The following is a 23,212-nucleotide window of genomic DNA, read 5'->3' as shown; positions in this document are numbered from 1 at the left end:
CGGCCCCGCCGCGGCCTGCCTGCCGCCGGGGCTGCCCGCAGCGGTCGGCCGCCGCTGGCGAGAACCTCCTCGGAGCTCCGCTTTGGCAAGCTCTGCCAAGAACGGCGCTTACCCCGTCCTGATCCCTGAAGGGCGATCCCGGCAGACGCCGGTCCCGGCTCCCAGGCCGGGAGGGCTCCCGGTGCCCTCGCCGGGTGTCTCGCTGAGGACGTGGCAAGGAGAAAATGCTGCTTGAGAGGCGAGGTTAAAACTGCCCGGCCCGGTGTCCTGCTGATCCCGGGGAGCTGGGAGCCCTCTGCCTGGGCTTCCCCCGGCATCCCTCACCTGCTGAGCTGAGGTGGGCTGTGGAAGCCCCTGCCCGCACCTTGAAGTGATGTGACAGACTGCTTTTCTGTAACACCACAGGAGCTCAGGGTGCTGTGTGTTTCAGACAGCAGGCCGTTAACGTCATATTGGTTATTGGGGGTCCTTTGTTGGAGAAATCTTTAGGCCTAGATGAATCCACATTTGCTTTTGAGATAGTGCCTACCTTGTTCATAGGGCAGGAAAATCAAAGATAGCTAGACCTGGGTGTAAAGTTTCAAAGGCACGAGGCTGAACAAAGAGATATTTAGAGAAGAGGTGACAAAAGCCACGGAATTGCCAGCAAATGCCACCTTCCCCCCCAAAAAACAACAATCCACAACAACAACCCCCCCCCCCTGTTTTATCCGTGCTGCACTCCTAATGTGAACCAGATTGCCACAGAAACAAAGCAGGTCATGGGCTAGGGAGCAACCTTGGCTGCAGCCTGTCCCTTTTTGTCAGCGATTCCCTTGATGTTGTGCTCTGTGCTGCAGCCTGCTGCCTTCCCTCTCAACCTTTCTCCTTTCATGCCCCTACAGGAGGCAGCAGTGGAGGGAAGGAGCCTGCTGACATGGCACAGGGCAGTTCCACAGCCTCGTGTCTCTACTGTGCAGGACAGAACTATGCTGCGCTGTCCATTTCTTACCATGCAGGCAGGTCAAAGTGTCCTTTGTTAAGACTGTCCAGCACAGCGTGTGGTGACACTCTGTTGTTCATTACTTCTTTGCTTCTCTAGTAAGTCAAGCCTCGGTTATCATTGTCCTTATGGAAAAAGTGTATGTGGCCATGTAATTAAAGCATGTCTAATCATGAACTCATATGAGGAACTAAATTTGGGTTGCATATGTAACCTCACGTCTGGCACTTTCTACCTTTGGAGTGACTAACTTCAAGATCTCATTGTTCTTTTAGCTTCGAGGTATATGTGTGTGAGAAAGATCTTTATGTAAACTAAAGCAGAATGTGCAAGCCTGACATTCTGCAAAGCTTTCTGAAACAGATTGTCCACGGTTTGGGTTTGTGCCATGAGAGCAGAAGTGTGTCTGCAGTTGAAGTTCTGGCAGACACTGTGCCTAGGAATCTCTTCTCTGTTTTGGGTTCACACATAGCCAAAAGTCTCCTGAGAATGGCTGGAGACACAGCGTGGTTATCACTTGATCTCTGGCGCCTTCTCTTCCCCACAAGAGAATTAGAATGCCTCTTTTCTGATTGCTCTCATTCGAGAGATTAGGTGTTGGAAAAATTAAAAAGAGAAACATTCAAATATGCATCTGTCTCCTTATTACCACTTTAAAACGGATAGGTTTTAATGGTACATTCCATCTCAAACCCATCAACTTCAGTTTAAAACCATAAGGTTTCTGCTGAGTAGCATTTCTTTTTTTTTTCTTTTTTTAAATGGATTTACATTGTTCACGCAAGGGACAAGAAATCCATTAAGTCTTTAGCTGATAGATCCCATGAACTGTGAGAGGCTTCTATCACTGAGTTAAAAATGTTTGTGGGTCGTGAACTGTGGGATCGCTGTGTGCATACTGCAGCACTTTCCTGGCCCCAGTTTGTAGGGTCAGGGCCCTGGCTGGGAGTTCTGAGTTCCCTTTGAGTCTGTTCTTCCCTGGCTGGCAGCAGTGCCTGGGAGACCAACTCGCATCCCAGCACGGCATCAGGATGAGGCCAGGACACACGTTCAGCCTGGGGAGCCCAAAGGGCATCCTAGATCTGTCCATGTGCAGTTCACAGCCTGTTAATGAAGAGATTTTCCCCCAACCATCACATGATAATGATTTGACCAATTTTCTTCACCTTCTATAGCAAAATGCATGTGGAGGTCATTTTGCAAAGGCCCGTTGCAACACAGAACGCAGTTACTGTGCCACCTACAAAAAAGTGAGAGCTCATACTTCAGGTTAAAACCTGAAGGATTTTATTACTCGACTCAAATGAAAGACTCCTCTACTGGAGACAGTAGGAAAACCACACACTGTCTGTAGAGGTGTTTTCACCCACTTCCAGATGACTGACTTAAAGCTTCACGAGCAGCTCCTATCTCTGAGCTGAATGTTCCCACCCCTTGGCTGAGGCACACGAGCTCCCCATCTGCAGTCTCCTTTTCTGCTGTAAATGTGAAGGAAAGTGTAAGGTGGCTTTGCTTAAGCCAAACATTTTTGGCTTTTGGAGGATAAATTACATCTGTTCTTTCTACAGATATCATACATTAGATACAAATAGTAATAATTGTGCTTAATTGCTACATAATTACTGATTAAAAGAAACCTTTTTATTTTTCTTTATTGCAGTCCCATGCATGTTTTTTTCAAGGATATTTAATCAGGCAGACATTCTGAAGAACAACCAAAAATTGTATTTTAGTTGCAAGATTAGAAAAATAATATTCCATACACCATTTTGTGGAAGAACAATTTGCATATCACCTCCACTTCTATACAGTTGGATCATTTCTGCGCAAGTATTGTTAAAAAGAAGTATGCAGCTTTTTGGAGTGAAGATGTTTGTTGTTGCGTACTAGTGCACTAAATTAACAATTGATTTTTTTTCCATATCTAAGTGATGGCTTAGCCTTTTGTTAAGCAGGCAAACTGCGGAGGCAGACATGACGGAAAAGAAAATAACTTTTCAAATTCCCTTGGGATTTTTACACTTCAGTGAATCGAGAGGAAGAGGTGGAGGTGCCCTGTTGTAGGGTAGGGAAGATGGATGGAGGCGTTATAGTCTGCCCAAGTCCCCAGGCAAGACTGAGATTTGAACTCGGTGGCTTGCTCCACACAGGTTTTCTATTTGTATGGTGTTGTGAAGTCACCTAGGCCTCACCGACTCACGCTACTCCATTTGAGAGGGTGACAGCTCAGTACCTCTGAGAACACACGGCTCAGTTCGCTGGCTGCTGAGTGGGGAGCTGGCACTCTCGTCTGAGGAACACGGTACAGAAGTGCCGGGTGAGTCATTAACTGAGAGCATGCCTAGATAGCTGGCTGAACATCAACAGCTGCATGACCCTACATTTATGGCTTTGAGGGGACTACTCATGAATATCAAAATGATTTTGACCATGCAGCAAGTGCTGGTCTGGGACCGTCCTTCTATATGTGCAAACTGGCTGTTCTTTTTGAGGGCTGTGCAGATATGCTGGCAACAACTGCTGGGATCAAACCCTAGGTACTTACACTCTAAAAAAATCCTTTTTTTATAGATGTGAAGTCTATTTAAAATAATTTTCTAAGCATTAGAGAGACCAACTGCTGCTAACTGTTTAGAGGGTTGGAGTAGTTATGCCTGTGCACTGCAAAATATAAAGCAGTTATGACTACTATATGGATTGTTTTATTTAGGGAGGGACTTGTCATTTGGAAAGGAAAAATAATCACCTATTCTCTTCTCTCTCTGCTTTTTACGAAGCCCACTGAAGTCAATGGGAGTGCTGGCATTGATTTGTGTAGGCTTTCATCAGGCCATGTATACATGACTTTAAACTGGAGGGTGAAAAAGCATATGGTTAAAGAGAAGATGGGGGTGGAGTTAAACACAAGAAAATAATAGAACCCTTTATCTGTTAATTAGAGTTTACATGGCTTGTGGAAAGCAGCATTCCTCCAGCACAGCATCCTTTTGCCCTTCTACTTCATTTTTACTTTTCCCAGGTCATTTATAGGATGCTAGCAAACCATACCCTGCACAGCATTAACCACTTAGCCACTCTGATGCGAGGGTAAGGAAAGAACGGAACAAACTTCTCTAGGGTTAAAAAACGCTTCTCATTTCTGCAGCTGATAACCACTCTCCTTGAAATATGTTTTCTGGCAGCAACACCTATCCCTAACACAATAACTTTTTTGCTGAGCTATCCAACAATATCTAATTGCTCGTTGCCTTTGGAGAGGCAGGACCCGGTAGAACCATGCAGTTTTCCCAACGAAGCCCTGCTAGAATGCTTCAGCTGAAGCTGGAAGGGCTGACTGGACAATCTCAGCTCATTCCCATATCCGTTTTCTCCTGCTTATACCCACCAGAAGACAGTGACAATTGGTTGCAATTAGAGAGGAAAAGTGCCATTGTATTTGACGCTAGGCTGGAGGACTCCGGAGATGTTGTTCAGTCGCTGGGTGTGTCTCAAACTGCTGGGTGACCTCGGGTAAGCCATTTGGGACTCAGACTTATGATCAGTTTATGACAATTTAACAAGCCATTGTGTCTCAGTTGAACAGCAGTGACTGTCCTTGTGTGCACTCTTACCCAGGGCACACACAGGCTGATGTGATCCAAACTGAAGATATATCAGCGAATTAAGCCAGTACAACCAGCTTTGCTGCCATGAGATTATATTCCTGATAGGGGAAATAATCTGGTTTAAAATGTGGAAGGTTTTTTGGTTTTGCTTTTTGTGCTGGATTGCATTTAACCATAACCAGTTCCCCAGTGCAGATCACTCTGCAGGAACTGTAATTCTGGGAAGACAAAAAATGTTGGGCATACAATGGCAGTGCTAGTTTAGCCTGTGTTGAAAGAGGTCTGGTTGCCTTGTCCGTACTGTGCAATGAGAAGATGTGCAGGATGCAGCAGATCAGTTGTTGCTTGAAGATACATTAAAATGGTTGTGAGTCTGACCTGTTAGATCCAAATCAGCAAAGCACCTACATATCTCTGTGGATCAGAACATCTGTTCCCCATGTAAAAGGGGAGGAAGAAATTTTTCCTTCATTCACACCCACCTCCATTTTCTGACCAGATTGTAAGCCGTATAGTGGAGGTGCTCTTGCTCCATGTTGGTACAGAGTCCAACATAAAGATGCGCTGATCTTATCTGCCTACAAGTGAAAATAAATCATGGGAGTAATAGAGGGAGCGGTGCTCTCATCTGTCAGCTGAGAAAAGCAGAAGGCAGCAATCAACTCTGAGTTCATAAGCTTTGTTGTCTGCCAATTAGCTCTGACCTCAGAGTAGTGATAAAGGTATAATCCAGCCCCTCGTGAGTCCCCTTTCGTAGGTTAATTTCCCTCAGTAGGACTTTTTATTACTGTCATAAGTGCTATTTTTATAAAGTAATGACTTTGCTACAGAAACATTATCTTAATAGTACAGTAGCGTCAAGTTATTATTACACACTATACACAATTCCTGTTCTTAGGGCAGTTTTTTGTTTCCTTTGGTGGGCAGACAAAATAACACATGTATTGTCTCCGTGAGCTAAAGAAGATGTTGAACTTGTGAGCACAGAAGGATGAAGTGAAAAGAGAGCTGGTGGAGAGGACAGGTATCTGTTACCACAAAGAGGAGACAGCCTCTCAGGGGCTGCAAGGCCCCAGAGAATGAGGAAGATAGAGCCCAGCCACTGCTGGGCAGAGAAAAGAAGCCACTTATTGCACAAGAAGCCGTACATCAATTTTACTACAAAGATTTAATTTCTTGTCTGTATGTAAGCTGAACTGACAGACATTAGCTCTAGACAAATTGTTCTTAGCTGGCTTGCACTCAAAAGCAAGTATTTGCAGTTTGTTCTTAGGTGCTGGTTAATAACAGCTGTCTGTTGGTTCTTCTATTTGTGATCATGCTTTACCATGGCAGTAAGTATTGGAGATGAAAATGATGCACCAAGAGTGGGATCTGGATGGGTCACTGTCAGGCTGCCACCCGACTTCTCAAACAAGAGCTTCACACCAGCATGTTCCAGGTCACTGAAATGATTGCTTTTCTGATGTAGTAGCTACTAGCTAGCAATTAAATTTCTGTCTATAGAAAATGAGTCCAGCTGGCTCTGTTTCCTCTCTCTTGAGAGACTCTTCAAGGTTCTAGGTTCCCACAGCCAGGCTTCCATGGCTTCAAAGACATAATTTGGCACATGCCCACTGGCATGCGTATGTCAAAGTACACGTACAAAATTTCACTGTTGAGGATTTGTGCCCCAGGGAAACTTCCACTCTGAGCTGAAATTACTTCTTTCCAAATGCCATACTTGAACTATGTAAGCACACACCCTTCAACATAATAACAGTGACTTCCAAATGCAAAGACATAGCCTCTGATTTACAGCAAGCATACCCGCCACAGATTACCTCTTAAGATATCTAAAGGAAAGTGTTCTAGCAAGGGCTATTTACCCTAGATTCTCCCTCATTACAAATCATCCTTACACATTACGCTGGAGGAACAATAAAACAACCTTGCATTACCCCTTACAGACTGGCAGACAGATAAAAATGCTCTGATTTCCTACTGCTCCTCTTTCAGACAACCACATTGCTCAAGTCTAACCTCCTAGATAAGCCACGCCTTTTTGACATGAGTTCCCTTTTTATTTTTCCACCAGACATATTTTTTTGTGATGGAGGAATACTGAATGACTGAAAGTAGGGTTCCTTTATGGAAAGAAGCCACAGAAGGTTTACTTGCCAGAGGAGGCACCGCAGCAGCATGTCCAGTGGATATCTTTTCTCAGACAGTTCTTAGATGTTTTGCTCTCATAAGCTTGCTCCCTTTGTCAGTGTCTTTGTCTGACACACCCAAGGAAGGTTGCACAAACAGCATCCAAACGAATGACACTCCACACTGACAGTGGTAACACAGATGAAAATGCAAAAGCGGATGGTGGCAGAAGGGCAAAGAAAAGTTAGGTCTGGGATACCGCAGCACCCTTCAGATTTGACAGCACACCAAGTTTCAATACAAAAGAACTAGAATTTGTGTCACTTGATTTCCACTGTCCCAAAGGATTGTGTTTAGACAGACTAGTTGTCTAAGCTCCCACTGCAGTCAAAGGAGGAAGAAATATGGGCTGTACTATTTTTCAGAGATACCGAACTTAGATTTTTTTGTTAGAATATAGTGATTTTTTTCTGGAAGTGAACACAGAATCATGGAATCATAGTCATAGAACCACAGAATGGCTTGATTTGGAAGGGACCTTAAAGACCATCTAGTGCCAACCCCCTTGCCATGGGCATAGCTGCCACCCACCCGATCAGGCTGCCAAGGGCCCCATCCAGCCTGGCTGTGAATGCCTCCAGGGATGGGACACCCACAACTTCACTGGGCAGCAGTGCCGGTGCCTCACCACCCTCTGAGTAAAAAATTTCCTCCTAATGTTAAATCTAAATTTCCCCTTTTAGTTTAAAGTCATTCCCCTTTGTCCTGTTGCTATCTACCCATGTAAAAGCTGGGTCTCCCTACTGTTTATGAGCTCTCCTTACATAGTGGAAGTCTGCAATGAGGTCTCCCCGGGGCCTTTTCTCCTCCAGGCTGAACAAGCCCAGCTCCCTCAGCCTTTCTTCACAAAAGAGGTGCTCCAGCCCTCTGATCATCTTCATTGTCCTCCTCTGGACCCACTCCAAAAGCTCCACATCTTTCTTGTGCTGGGGCCTGGAGGCAGTACTCCAGATGGGGCCTTACAAGGGCAGAGCAGAGGGGGACAGTCACCTTCCTCACTCTGCTGACTACCTCTCTTTTGATGCAGCCCAGGATGCAGTTGGCCTTCCAGGCTGCAAGAGCGCACTGCTGGCTCATGTAGCAAGCCAACATCTACCTCCATAACTGTAAAGGAAGCCTGGGAAACTGAGTTGTCCTAGATGCCTGACACTTTGACAGCTAGGTCTAAGCAGATGAATCTTATCCAAGTGAATGAAACCAGATACCTATGGAACAGCTATACACGTTATTATATGAAAAAAATCCAATTGTGACTCTGTGTTTGGCATCCTACAGATTTTCTTCTGTGCCTGGGTTCTGAAGGGTCAGGATATAGAATCATAGAATCATAGAATGGCTTGGGTTGGAAGGGACCTCAAGGATCATCAAGCTCCAAGCCCCCTCCCCAAGTCAGGGCCACCAACCTCCATATCTAATACTAGACCAGGCTGCCCAGGGTCCCATCCAACCTGGTCTTGAACACCTCCAGGGATGGGGCATCCACAACCTCTCTGGGCAGCCTGTTCCAGCACCTTACCACTCTCTCGGTAAAGAACTTCCCCCAGATATCCAACCTAAATCTTCCCTCCTTCAACTTAAAACCATTTCCCCTTGTCCTGCCATTATCTACCCTTGTAAAGAGTTGACTTCCCTCCTGTTTGTGGGCTCCTTTTAGGTACTGGAAGGCTGCAATGAGGTCACCCTGCAGCCTTCTCTTCTCCAGGCTGAACAAGCCCAGCTTCCTCAGCCTGTCTTTGTAGGGGAGGTGCTCCAGCCCTCTGATCATCTTTGTGGCCCTCCTGTGGACTCTCTCTAACAGCTCCCTGTCTTTCTTGTATTGGAGGCCCCAGACCCGGATGCAGTACTCCAGATGGGGCCTCAGGAGGGCAGAGTAGAGAGGGATATCTTCCAATCAGAACAGTGTTGTTATTCAGTTTCAGCTATGGAAAGACTATGTGGTTTTATCACTACTGACCCAAATGAGGGCCTACCCAGCAGGGCAATGCATGCTGCTTGGTGTTACACGAGCAGTGTAATGTGTTCACCTCAGGTTACTGCAGAGGTCATCCCAGCCATCATGCGGCTGGGCAGTTTTCATCTCATCTGAGGGCCTCAACGGAGAGCTTTGTCCAGGAAGGGCTGAAACCAGCGAAATAGTTAGGCCCATTGCTATTTTGTGTACCACTGTGTATGTAAAATCCAGTTTAATCAATAGTTTCAGAGGAAGGAGAGGATAGGAGCTTTGGCACCTAATTAGGGCTCAGCTGAGGACAAGGCCTAAGCATCTACATTGTTAGTCCAGAGAAAGTACTCACAGGGCACAGCTCTGGAGCTCACGTCTTTCTTTGAGCTCACCAAACCTGAACCTCTTGTCCTGCGAAGCACAGGCATCTTCTTGGGCTCATTTTGGAGGGCTGGCTTAAGCTTCAGAAGAGTTTCCTTTACTGAAAAATTGGTAGTGTTGTGTTGCTATCTGTGAAAGCATTTTGCATTTGCAACAATTTCTGAACTTGTCACTTCTGATTCATTACAACATAGTAAATTTAATTAATTACAGTGAAATTTAACTAATTGCAACATCCTTAGCTTTCTCCGGATGGCATAGGTTTGCCTGCAGTCCTCTTTTTAGCCTGTTTCACTACCTGTGATGTTCCTTCCTTTGACACGAATGACCACAAATCTTGTTCCGGTTAGGAAGCTAAGCCATTGATGGAATCAGGCCTGTCCTGCATGCAGCTCTACCTATCTACAAAGAACATGAGAAGTCCTGTTTTTCTGACTGCAGATGTAATCAAATCACCAAAGATGGTATCATTTACATCTTTTTCATCGAGTATTCCTGATAGGCTCTCCCTTTAAGCATTTATGTCTAGCTAGCTTCCTATTAGCGACTGCATTTAACATTTTTTTCTTCCTCTGTTTCAGCTGGCTTGTTCTCTTGTAGACATATACACACAAATACATCCTTACTGAACACAATAACCAGCAGTACAATCTGCCCACATTATTCAAGATTTAGGGTGTACTTTTGTCTTGTCTTGGAATCCTGTAGTATCTCATCAAAGAACTTCCCTGATTCTGTCATCTCTAATGAAGTGTGGTGGTTACTTCCATTAGCATCAATGATTCTTCTCCCAATCCCCAACAATAATACAACATATTCACCCTGGTTTTACCCTTACAGGCTTTTCTACTTGTGTATCTCTCATTTATTTCTCTATTGCTTTATGTGGCACTAAAATATGCAATGCAGGTGCTGGGACTGGATTCCTCTCTCACTGACAACAGTTCCACAATCATCTCTCTCCATAGTTGTTAGATAGTGGAGATGCATTCAATGCATATCTTTAAATGAAAGAGGAGACAGAGCATTGTGTTTTCATCACTTTTGCCAACTTCTGCTAGTTTTTTTGCTTATTTATTTATTATTTCTCTCATACCTCAGCTATTCTTAGTTGACTTGAAAGAGAGCAGGTAATCTGAAGGAGCACTATGCGAGAAGACAGAACTGTATGAGGGCCTCAAGAAAATTACACTGAAGTTAAGAGTATAGGAGTTAAAGCCAGGCTTCTGTCTATCAGTTATCTCTGGAATTAGGCCGATGATTCTCTCATGGTTAGGAAGATATTAAATGATGAAGCTTTTAGCTGTTTCTCCTGTCAGACAACACCTGATGGCCAACAACGATGCTGACAGGGATTCACTTGTGTCACAGGCTTTCTTCAGGGTGAACTAGAAAGAAACATATGGGTCGGTGTGACCCATCCCTTCTTTACAGCTGTGGAAATGCATTTTTTTTTACAATAGAATAACAACTCTGTGATACCTTGATTGTCGAAAACTGCAATTATTGTCATTGTTTATGCATTAGGGAAACCTCATCCTAAATCTGGCACCATATGGGGGTGAAAAGAGCAGCTGCTGACATTTCAGGATAATCATTATGATCTAGCTGCAGATATGACTCAGCATGATGAGTCTGACAACAAGAATGAGGGGAAAACAAGCAAAACAGCATGGGCAGGTTTCAAATGTCACTTCAAGGCATCAACCCAAGTGCATTTTCAAGGGGAGAGTCTTTCAACATGTAGAGTGGGACAGCACCGTCCCAGTTCCAGATGGGTAGACTAAACGGAACTGTAGACCAGTATAACCAACAGGCTTGTTTATGTTTGTGTGTGTTGTAATCCAAGTGAGAAAAATAATAACTGAGTTTTGGGATATTGTTATTCCCCCACATTTTTGTGAAAAATAAAGTTATACCAAGCAAGACTATATAAGCATCCCCACCTCCCTGCTTTCAACCTCTCTTGGAAGGACTGGCTCCTCACTTTCAGTGAGTTTGATGTTCAACTGATTCATTTTGATCAGAAAGTAACAGAGATATTTGGCTTCTTCCATGCAGCACCAGTGGTAATTTTCAGCTTCCTTGAATTATTTCCCTGAATCTTCTCTACTTCCTCTTAGAATGCATATAGAAAATTTAACTGTAGATGACCTTTTAATGTTTTAAATCTCCTGGACATGTTTTTGACTTCCCCAAGAAAGGCTGCTCCTTTCCTGCATACATCTGAAACACAGATATGTTGTCACTATCATGAATGAATCATGAATGACACTACTCATACTTGAGAAAATACTAGAGTCTCACTTCATATCTCCAAAGCCAAGTTCTGGTGCATTAGATTTGGTAACAAATAATAACTGTGTTTACTCCATAAATATATACTCCAAATGCCTTCTGTCACTTGTAGCCTTTTCGTTGGGATTGTGTTTTCTTTTACGGAGGAATTCATATGCTATCACCTCTGACATGATCCATTAGAAATGCAAAATGCAAGTGCTTCCTTCACAAAATGCTCATTTGGGGAATGGCTGAGGAGGTTAAGCAGTGCCTGTCTCAAGGCTGAGGTTCACTCATACTTTCATCACAGGATTGTTCCCGTCATGTGAAGAAGGCAAGCCTGAATTAGCACGGATGCAATTCCTATCTGGCAGTCATGTAGAAGCCATAGAACCCTGAGCAAAAACAATACTAAGACCAAGCTTCTGCCCACTTTTCACCAGTTTAGCTGTTTGCAATTCATTGCCATCCTGTGGCTTAGGACATCATTGAAGGACACAGCAGCAAAGTGGGGCTATTGGCTGGTTAATTGTTCTGGCTTTTGGAGGTTGGCCAAGAGGCCACTCAGCCTATAGCGGTTGGGTATTTCTCCTTTATTCTGAAAAAAATCATACATAGGATCAAATAAATAATAAATTGTTTTGTAGGTACAAGCTACACTTTTCAAAACATTGCAGAGTACTGAGATGTGTCACAAGCTCTATTGTCCTATTTTAAAAGAAAGTCTCTGCTGTTCTGGCTGGTTTTGTAGATTCTTTCATAGCTCAAATATTCTCTTTGTTTCTAATATTATATAAATTCTCAGATATAAATGAGGAGCCTGACTCTCCAAATTCCTATGATACCAATTTGAAAAGACACCATTTATCAGTTAATAAATATATTTCAATAATTTCTGTGTGTACTTCTGGCTGTGTAGGAAGGGAATGAAGCTAAAGGGTCTGTGACCTGTGCTTTTCTTCTCTGGTAGCCAACTGAATATTATGTGTTATAATGGAGATGTTCATGGTTCAGCATTGCTATCTGTACCCGTTATTACTGTAGTTATCATCTTCATTATTTCACCTCATAAAGATCAAAATCCTTCTGTATTAGAATCTGAATAAGAAAGTAAGAAGCCCTGCTGCCACTCCAATCACCTCTGTTCATGCTTCAACAGCTCAAGGGAAGATGGGTCTCTGCTGTGCTATGTGGAACAGAAATATTCCCTTTGCACCCATCTGATCAGGACTGGTGTGTGAAACCTATACCAATCTCCTTCTTTCCCATGCTCTCTAAAAGAAAATACAAATAGTTGAGGAGAACTTGCACAGCAGCAAGCCAAAGGCCACAAACTGCTAGGCAGCAGGCTGCCTGCAGATCCAGACTGTGCTGGCACAATGTTCTCCTCGAGGCCCACTCTTTTATGAATGGTGAAATTTCATTTCTTGTCTCAAACAGGTCAGCAATACGAACAATTTCCTTTCAGAAGATGCATTTTACTTATAAAGTAGCCTCTGAATCTACAATGTTGGACTTCAGAGATGGAAGCTGTGTATCAACTGAGCTAGCTCTGTCATGCCGTTTACTCAGTTATGGCTACATCTCTACAGATGCCTGGCTACATCTATGTTTATATAGATTTGACTTGATTACATGCGGTATTGATCACTCTACTGATGACCCATGAATGACTTGGACATTGTCTAATGTACTGCACAAAGTTGAGATTTTATCTCTGTAAAGTCTAAGTATCACATGCCTTGATCAAAATCAGTTATTTTTTTGGACAGAATTATCCACAATTCAGAAGAAGGGATGTTGTTGTCTTATTGGTGCTGAAAGTTTAGATCTTAATTGATACTGAGTTTCAGTCCCTTGTGGTATGTTGCAATGAGCTGATGCTTCACTGCTCTTCTGGAAAATCTATTCTTCCATGATGCTAGCCAGTTTTCATGCATAAATGCAATGAACATAGCTTTTCTTGCAGAGCAGCAATATGTGATTTCAATTAAATATGGACACAGTAGATATTTCCTCTCACTTCTGTTGGAAAACCAATATATTTCCTTCAGATTATCCATCGTGCAATCAAATTACCACTTCTTACTGGAAAGACCATTGCGATAAAACTGCCATGTGCACTGTAGAACTGTGAACTCAGAACAGAAATACATTTATGACTGAGGTGTCATAAGCATCTGCTGTGTCAGCCTGTGAGGATTATTGTTCCATTAATCTCTTGAATTTTAGTGTGATCTGTTACAATTCTTGATCTTCAGTTGTTCAGCAGTGAAGAACAGGGAAAATTACAATGCAGTTGATACAAACTCCCATACACTTAAAACATAGGCAAGATCTTGCACTGTGTTTGGATAACATGCTGTTAGACCAATGAAACTGCTGTGAACAACACAAGATTTTTGCTGTCCATCAACAGCACTGAAAAACTGTTGCAATATCTTAAGTAAACCTTCATTCTCAACATGCTCTTATGCACTCCAGGTCTCTACAGGCTACAGTGGGACAACTGTGTACTGCCATGATTAGAAGACAGCTGTTTTTCCAGCTAAGATGTTGCAATCATAACTGAAATGCCAAAACAGAAAAAGATGTTTTTCAAACCAACAATGGTAGCAAAACTACCCTACTAACAAATGTATGGTATTATTCCTCAATTCGTTTTTCAGACATTATGTTTCTCTTCCTACTTAACAGTATACAGAAGGAAACAATAAAACTTGCATCACAGATCTGAAGAGTAGTTTTTGGGCTATGCCCTCATGCTGGTCTAGAGGAAAATAAGGAGCAGAAGGCTAAGCCAAGAACATGTGTGGGGACTGGCACCACGAAAATGCTCCAAATTCCTGGTCAGATCCCCTCTGTTTTTTGTATGCCCATTCTAAGCAATGTGACAATGTGTTTGCTTACTGGTTATATCACCACTGGAGACAGAATGTCCTCTGGGGCTCCTCCAATAGGAGGATGATTTGTTGGTTTAGCAATCATTAACTCATCCCTATTTTTTTAACACAAATTAAAGTTGGCAGTAGAGTAGGCTCATGCTGCTCAGTGGCAGCTCCTTGGCAGCTCCTCACACTCTCTGGTTAGGTCCTCTTTGCCAACTAACACATGGATTTCAGCAATTGTTTGGAGTGCTTCAGCTGGCTTGTAATCGGACTTATCTTCCCCGAGCTGTACTGGCAGGTACCTCTCAGAAAACATGTAGGGCTTTTGGTAAAACCACTAATGCATGCGCTAGCTGACCTATTTGTAACTGGAAGTAAGAAGTTGGATGCCATGTACGCATGTATTGAATCATCTGGTAAACCAAGAAGTTTAGGTTAGAGAACAGTTAAAACCAGAGAGGTACATGCAAATACTTCCAGTTTGGGATGAGGTCAGTAGTCTCCACTGGTTTCTGAGACATTGATGCTAAGGTATTTGTAACGTTCAAAAGGCTGCTGACAACATCAATCAAAACCTATTATGCGACACATTATTTGCTTGGAGATCTGCTGTGTTAAGATGCCATGAGGCTGGAATCAGATAATATTAATTGTTATCATACGTAATTGTCAGCCACATAATTGTGTCTGACCAAGCTTTAAAAGTGTTTGTCTGTCAGACTTCTTTCTTGAGGCCCAAGCACTTTGTGGATTACTTCAGTGGTCTTTTTAATATCTAAAGAAAAGCTAAAGTTTTCGCAGGCTGGACATAGCTGTGATGCTACACCTGAACAATAAATTGCCTGATGTTGAACCAGTATTGTAATCTGACTTTCCCAGAATTTCAGAACTCATTATAAAATGCTATCAAGCTGTAAAAGCAGCAATGAAACCTTTTTTTTCCGATCATGAAAAAGCAAACAGGCAGATTCTGCTTTTAGTCACGCTGTTTTGAATAGATTTATTCTCTGTTTCTGCTAATGTAACTGGCTCAACAAGTTTCTAGGAGATAAAAATATACTACAAAATGGAAGAGGAGGGGGGATGCTCAAAGTTATTAATTATTGTTATCGATAGAAGTAGAAAACAGCCAAAGTTGAGGCACGCTGTAATGCCATCATGTTCAAAGCATATGTGATGGTAGTATTTTCATGATTAGTCTGATAAAATTTCCGAAGCTAAAATTACTTGTATGTCTTCCCTGTGTTTTACTTCAGGTTTGTAGCTAACAAATAAGGACTGTTCTCTCTAGCAACTTGCAGTGCTGCAAGACAAGCTATATTGCAGACTTTGTTACACATTCTAAATATCTGATAAACTTTCTTTCATAACATCCCTGAAGGTAAGATTAAACAATGATAATCTACCTCCTTAGAAGACAGTGGTTGGTAAGCAATTGTCTTGATAAGAAACTGAGGATGTGTTAAGAAACAAATAAAGTCTGGATTCCAAATGTAAAAGAAGCTTGCAGAATTTTTGCTTGAACTCTTTCATAGACAGATATGAGAGTAAGTGATCATTTTTCATTCCTCATACCAGAGGCGGAGGAGGAAATGTTGGCTCTGGTAAATTTGTGTAGATCTATACTCATGTGTGTAGATCATAGAATATGATTTGCCTGCTTACATGTCTGTTTGTATGTCTTTACAGTTATTCTTATATTGAACAACAACAACAAAAACCCTCTTGTTTTGGCTAAAGTTTGGTTTTAAGAGATCATAAAACATACTCGGTATATTTCTGGTTTTAACTTTACTAGTTAAAAAGGCACCTTACTTTCAGTTTTAGCTTATCTGTCTAAAATTTCCAGACTGTGATTCTTCTGCTAGATGGAAGAGTTCTTTCTTATTTGCTATTTTCTCCTGTGAGTTTCTTGTATATAAAACTCTCCTCTTCCCATCTTCTCAGTGATAGAATAAACATATGGAACTTTTTAATTTTTTTCATTGTTACTGCAGGGAACCATCCTTTGAATAATGCTCAATTTCTGTTTGGCTGCCCAGTCATCATCACTGTATACCATCCTGCCAAACCCATGTCATTCACAAATTGTATTTAGGGATATGTTTACATGACTATTGGTGAAATTGCTAAAGAATATTAGGCCTTGTACAGAACCCAAAGGAACATTGGGAACATTCATTCAATCTCAATTCCCAGCTGATTCTTAGTCTTTTAGATCTGTCAGCCAGTTTTTAATCCGTTTGATATGTGCTTTATTGGTATTGCACAATGCTAATATCATAATACTATGCCAGTTTCTGTGGATGTTAATTTAACCCTTCCTTTCTCCTTGTTCCTCCTGCACTACTGCAGTATCAGCACCTTTCATGTAGAATCGTGGCAGTCCTGCTGTGACCGGCAGCTCAGCTCCACTATGTCGCTCTCTCTCTCTCTCCCCTCAACAGAGCAGGGGGAAAAATCTGATGCAAAAAGGCTCATGTGTTGAGAAAAGGACAGGGAGATCACTCACCAGTTACCATCACTCAGCATAAGGGAGATTAAGATGATTTATTACCTACTAATAACAGACTAGAGCAGTGACAACTAAATGCAAACTACAAGCACCTTCTCCCCATACACTCCCTTCTGACTTCTCCCCCTGAGTGGTGCAGGGGAACGGGCAATGGGGGCTGTGGTCAGACCCTAACTCTTCATCTCAGCCTCTCCTCCATGGGTGCTCCCTGCCTTGCTGCAGTGTGGGGTCCCTCCCATGGGATGCTGAACTGATACCCCATGGGCTTCCCGCAGCCTGCAGCACTTCGGGCAGTGTTCCAGCATGGCTCTGTACCATGGGGCCCATCCTTCAGGAGCAGCCTGCTGAATTTCCTTCCAGTCTTCATTTTGATTTGAACAAAATCTTACACTGTACATCTAGAAAGCATAAAAAAGCCATTAATGCCAGACAAAAAAAAAAAAAACAATACTACATTTTAAATTGTGGCTCCAGATTTCATAGCATGATGAGTACAGTGTCTCATGCAAAAAGCTGATCCATTGTAAGTGCTAAAGCCAACATAACTACAATTCAAATCGGGAACCTATGTTGTTGGTATTCTTCAAGTTACATAATTCAATGAGACGTGCGTAACCAATTTAACTATAATGCAATGACAGGGAAATTAGCTTCTACAAGCGTTGACTATTCAGTATGTTTAACGTACCTAGAGCCCCCAAATATATGTATTTATTACCAAAGCCTGTAGACAGACAGAAGTAAATAGGCCCACAGAAAACATGGTGGTAACAGGATTCTGTAGCTGGCATCCAAAAAAGTTGTTTTCAGAGTAAATACTACATAGTATCTTACACAGAGTCTGAAAGACTTTAAATATAACACTAAGTAATGCTGGAAAACCCAGTCTTGTTTCTAGTGTATATGACATAAATATGCCTACATACAGTGCAATTAATGTGTAATTTGTATGAAAGTGTTCAGTGAGTGCAAAAGGAGCTGAGAAGAATTAGATGCTCACAGAGCAGAAGTCTGTGTACCTCCATGATCTTGCTGAAGCGATTACAGTTTTTCTTACCTTCAGATTCTTCTAAAAAAATGAGGAATCATTCTATCTCTGAGTGCAAGGCTTCTTTATCTGAACCTGTTTTGGTTTGCTGGAGAAGGAAAGTGACAGGTTTTTTAATTATCTTTTTTACATACATATCTCTGGCAGCTCCTCTGTAGTTACGCATCTGAGGTACATTTAGATATATGATTCCATGAAAGAAATAACGGTAAATTAAGACAAAGTCTGGGGGAAAATGGTGTTTTAGCCTAGACAAAAATCTTCACTTTGTTCAGTTACAGATGGCTTTTTTGACTGCAGCAGCCTGAAAGGTGGACATTAGGCAGATCAAACGATGCCTGAACTCTGGAGGGCAACGCCAACTTTGAAAATAATTAGGGATAATGCTGGGATATTGACTACAGAGATCGTTTTCTTCCAGATCACTACTATGAAAGGAAATTCTTAAAAAAACAGAACTGTCTCCACCTTTAAATAGTAACAAAAAGAAATCCACCAAAACAGGCAGTTGGTTAAATTCTCTTTTTTGTAGACACGTGCCATTTCCCATTTGTAATCAATGAGAAGCTTTTTATGCACCTCGGGGCAGAATTTGGCTCATCATATGTAACACTTTAACACTGATTTAGGATGATTAATAGTCAAGACAGTAGCTGTGTAATATTTGTGAATCCTACTCTAACACTGCTTAATTTTATATTATTTTTAAATTTACAGCTGCCATGGAAAATGACCAGAAATCTACAATCTGAGAAAACCCATCCATCATCTTCAGGCAGTATTCCAATCTGTTAACTTTAGTTGCTACTAAGAAGTGCCTGAGTCCAGGAAAAGCAATTATTACGATGTTTTACAGAATAGCTTCCAGATAGTGTATGATGTAAACTGCTCTTGGGCAACATTTCTTCTGAGGAAGCAGGCTGGTTTTTTTTTTTTCTTCAGTAAGCGTCTTTACCTTGCAAGCATGATAAAAGCGGAGGTAGAGAGACAAAGCCTTACGTGTTGGAAATGGGGATTGACCATAGCTACTGTGCCTGTTTATACTGTTTACACTTGGATTGCTGAGCTTTGTGAAGTTCTTGTTACAGGCTTGATCAGTGAGCAGGCTCAGGAAGGAAGAGTTATTACCTGGGACGGAGATGTAGTGGTTAGCATGCTGCATCACACGGTGACAAATCAGGCATCCTGGTTTGACTTCAGGTTCCCTTCCAGAAGGTGATATTTTAGCTTTTTAATTGCATTGTTAAGTGACTGAGGTGGATATCCTGCAGATGTAAAGAGGATGGAGGAGGAATTGCTTCTTGGGGAAGGTGGTCAAAGGAAGAGTGGATGGTTTATCTGGGACTACTTTCTATGGCCTGATTTCTATATAGTGAGCAACCTTTGGCAAGGGATTGAGGAGAAAAGCTTGAAGCTGTTTGCTAGGAGAAATGAGATCATGGTATCCTTATCATCTTTGATTGGCAACTGGTCCTTTTTGTGAAGGAACTAAAGAGATACATATACTGGAAGGTCAGAAATGATTTGCCTTGCTTAAGAAAAACTGTTCGGTGTATCAAGACAATTTAAATCATCAAAGGTTTTTGGCCAGCAGATGAACACTGACACATATTATGTATTATTAAAATATGCACAGGCATTCATCCTAATACACATTCCTTATATATATTATATGGTTATAATCTGTACATTCATTCCTTCTTATATATATGTAAAAGTCCTTCTTATATCCACATTCATATACATAGGTACATGTTTCTCTTCAGTATATTGTCTTGCCTTTAATTGTTGAAGATTGATGAATACCAGCAAACAATCTGGTTTTGATCTCTAATAAGAGGGTACGGTACATTGCTGAAAGGTCAACAAGCGGTGTTTGGGAGTTCTTGGTCTCCTGGACACTCTGAAGATAAGTGAGTTGAGAGGCTGATCTTGCCATATGGCTTCTGAGATGATTTGGTTCAAGGAAGGTCTGTGCATGAAATACTCATCAGGTTAGTTACATGTCCTCCTATCTCTTAGGCAGTGGTCTACTGTAATGTTGGAAGGTTGGTAAAAGTAATTATTTTCCCTGGAGTAGAGGGAATGTTCTCATTTTATGTCTCACCAAGTTGTTTTTGTTGGTTTTTTTTTGCTTCATGTGAATGGTTTTGGTCACTAGTGATGTGAAGTATTAAACTGTGATGATGGTGAAGTTGTGAGCTGGAAACACATAATGGCAGCTGCTTGATTTGTGTAGCATTATGCTATATGTAATGATGAGAAAGGTGAAAATAAAAATGTCATTTTCGATTTGTCAGATGGTTTGTAGCACTAACAGGAAGTCCAACAGTCAGACAATTTCTAGGCTAGGAAATATGAGCCCACCAAACTGGAAAAGTGCTACATCTTAATATCTATTATAGTAGATTATTTTAATTAAATATGTAAATTAAGATGTGTCTAAGCAACAGCTATTACATTTAAATCCATATTTTTCCATTAGTATGAAATCAGAAGTCATTTATTTCCTAGAGACATCTGTTTGCAACAAGAATGACTCTGATCTTTATGGTATTACTCTGTTACGTTATTTCACGGCGATGTGTTCAGTCTGTAAAGCACATACAATTAATGAATATGTTTTTTTTCATCCAGATCCAGATTTTTTCATCTTGGTCCCTAAATCTTTTCAGATTCGTCACTCAGTTTATGTAACAGGTCTTTGACAGTTCTCTATCTCTTCCTGAAGTGAAAAGTCAGAGGGAAAAAAAAAAGGATTTCTTATGTATAAGAATTTGAAACTTACTCTGGTCTAGATGCTGCAATGGGACAGCATATGGAGATGCAGAATGGAACAGCATATATTACAAAAACAAAACAAAACAAAACAAAACAAAACAAAAAAACCCCAAACCAGCAGCCCAACAGCCAATGTCTTTGCTGTAGAGTACAACATTCCAGATACACCAGACTGAATTCAAATTCATACGAGCCTGTTCACTGAGCAATTTGACTGAGAGGTACTGGAAAATAGGTGGCATTTCTTCAGTTTTGTACTTTGCTACTCATTAAGGTCCCCAAAGTCATGTTTCCGTGCACTGTTTCTTTGTGTGTTCCTTTGGGCCTGTCAGAAGAGATGTATGAATAAAAATAAATCTGAATTCTGTGTTGCTTGTAGGGCTTGGTTCAAAGAGGATTGGCAGCCACAGAACGACCTCACCAAGGCTTCCAGGACTTCTAGTCACGTCATTAATGAAGACCTTTTGAACATTTTGGTCTTCTGCCTTCCCTGTGAAGAGGAATAATGATCCTGCCTTTGAAAAATGTTTTGAAATTGTCAGGGATTTAGATATTAATCATTCTTATGCCTCCTTAGAAGCAGTAAGAAATGAAATAGCATTTACAGAAAGACTGTGTTTTATTATATTTACAACAATGGAACTGGAATATAACCTTTTTATTTAAAAATCAAGCTGCAGATTAAGTTTTGATTGCAGTATTTTGTACGGAAAATAAGAATAATGGAAGCAATTAAGTATTCATATTCCTGCTCTCACACAAACACCTTCCATGGTGAGCCTGTTTATGCAACTGCGTGTGCCATACAATTGTTTTTATTACCTTCTTATAAAACAGCCTGTATAAAACACTTTCTTTTTGATTGTTTCTATGCGTATTGTTGAGCGTGTTTGCATTCTAAAGGGCTTTGCCTCATTAAAGCAATTACTGTAAACTTGCTGTAGTTTGTTGCTTTTTTTTTTTTTTCCCTTCTCCCTCTGAGCACTAGAAATATCCATAAAGAGCTCTTGCCCAGTCAGGATGTGCTGTATCTACCAAAGCTAGCAGTGGGAAGCTTCATTCTGAGCACAAAAAAATCTGCAGAGATTTTCTTCAGCTGGAGCATCAAAACAGCAGTGAGCCTGAGGGGGGATGGAGCTGAGCAATGCCTGCTCTGGCAGCTCCCCCTCCCTCGTTCTGACACAAGCATGAGAAGAGCAGAGATTTCCAAATGCAAGCTTTCCCACATGAAGGGAGGAAATAAAAGTGGATGAGTTTGCAAAGGGGCAAGATTTGGGTTGATTCTCTTACAGGTTTGTGGTTTCGAATGGGATAGGGCCATCCATCACCTCTTCCCAGGATAGATCTCCCCCTTGGCCCGCATCTAGGATTCACTTGATCTGATGGAAGGGACCTCCAGTTTCTCCCCGTACTACCTCGGGTACCCCTGCTCAGCTGGTGAGGTGCAACATATGTATAATACTCGCTAAGGGCTTCAGCAGTTTGCTTCCTCCCAGTGACTGGGGGTGAAGAAAGATCTCCCTAGGGCTGCAGCTAGGCTAGCACAGCCACAAGCCAACTCTTGGCACAGTGAAAATAAAAGGACAGCTTATGCCGTTGCAAGGCTGAAGGCAACTCCTATACTTTTCTTTGAATATTCTTGGGAAAATGAAGACTTGCAAGTGGAGCAATCTTCTGAAGATCTGCAGGTAAGGGAGAGGGAACACAGGTGGTGGAGAGCTTTCTGAGAAAATGTCCTCTAATCAGAAAATTTGATTTGACAAAGCCCGAACTTTCAATGGGAAGATGTGCACTGGTACAGTAAATCTCTGGTCTTGATAAGAGACCTTGCTCTTCCCTGCCTGTAGCCCTCAGAGGAAGGGTGCAGCTAGAGGACAGTTGTCGCCTGGAAATTCAGGGCTGGTACATGTGCCCGTGACGTGCCATATCCATTTAACCTGAGGCTTTCTAGCTCTGGGGTTAGTGGCCTGTCCTCCCCTGCTCTGCTCACCATGAAGGTGCTGGGAAGAAACACATGAAGCACGGGGCCACATGGAAAGCCTGGCAGGCTTCATTAGGAAGCCTGGGGAGAACCTTCTGTGCACAAATGTAGGAGAACAAAGTTAATCCTACTATCCAGTTTCATGCAACTAATTGAAATCCTACCACGTTACATTCTACAGCAGCACCGTGAGCAGTAGGCTCACTGCCTGCAAACCAGACACCTTCCAGTGGTGACTACAAAGGGTTATTCCTGCAATCTCTAATCTCTCTCCTTTCCCAAACACTCACCTTTCAGCATCCCACTCCCAGCCTCTATTCTTTAAATAAACTCAAAACGTAAAACCACCAATAATTATTTCTTTATGATCATATAGCTTCTTAGAGAAAATAATTCCCTTCAACTGCCCACATCAGTTCTGAGTTTTCCTTAGCGTTGTTTTTCTGGCTGTACTGCTTCAATGCAAGACTGTGTGAGACATCTGCATTGTTATCAGTGCTGCTATGATTTAAATTCCAGTAGCTGCAAGCCTGCCCTACAGCTTTAAAAGCACTCACATCAGTCTCACCTTTGCTTATCTCGACACCATTGCACTGTTCCGCTGCGTCTAACTCTG

At 41.9% G+C, this 23,212-nt stretch overlaps 1 long non-coding RNA gene across 1 annotated transcript in view; it reads left to right on the top strand.

Annotated features, from left to right (window-relative positions):
* The window catches only part of LOC110393555, a 30,436-nt gene extending 8,887 nt beyond the window's left edge, over positions 1–21,549 (top strand). Inside the window, exon 2 of the long non-coding RNA XR_002435036.1 lies at positions 20,995–21,549. This is a non-coding gene — a long non-coding RNA (uncharacterized LOC110393555). The remainder of the gene's footprint in view (positions 1–20,994) is intronic.

This window comes from Numida meleagris, chromosome 2, assembly GCF_002078875.1.
Source record: "Numida meleagris isolate 19003 breed g44 Domestic line chromosome 2, NumMel1.0, whole genome shotgun sequence".
Classification (NCBI taxonomy): Eukaryota; Metazoa; Chordata; class Aves; order Galliformes; family Numididae; genus Numida; species Numida meleagris.
The sequence above is the reverse complement of the archived record's forward strand: the minus strand, read 5'-3'. Positions and strand labels throughout refer to the sequence as shown.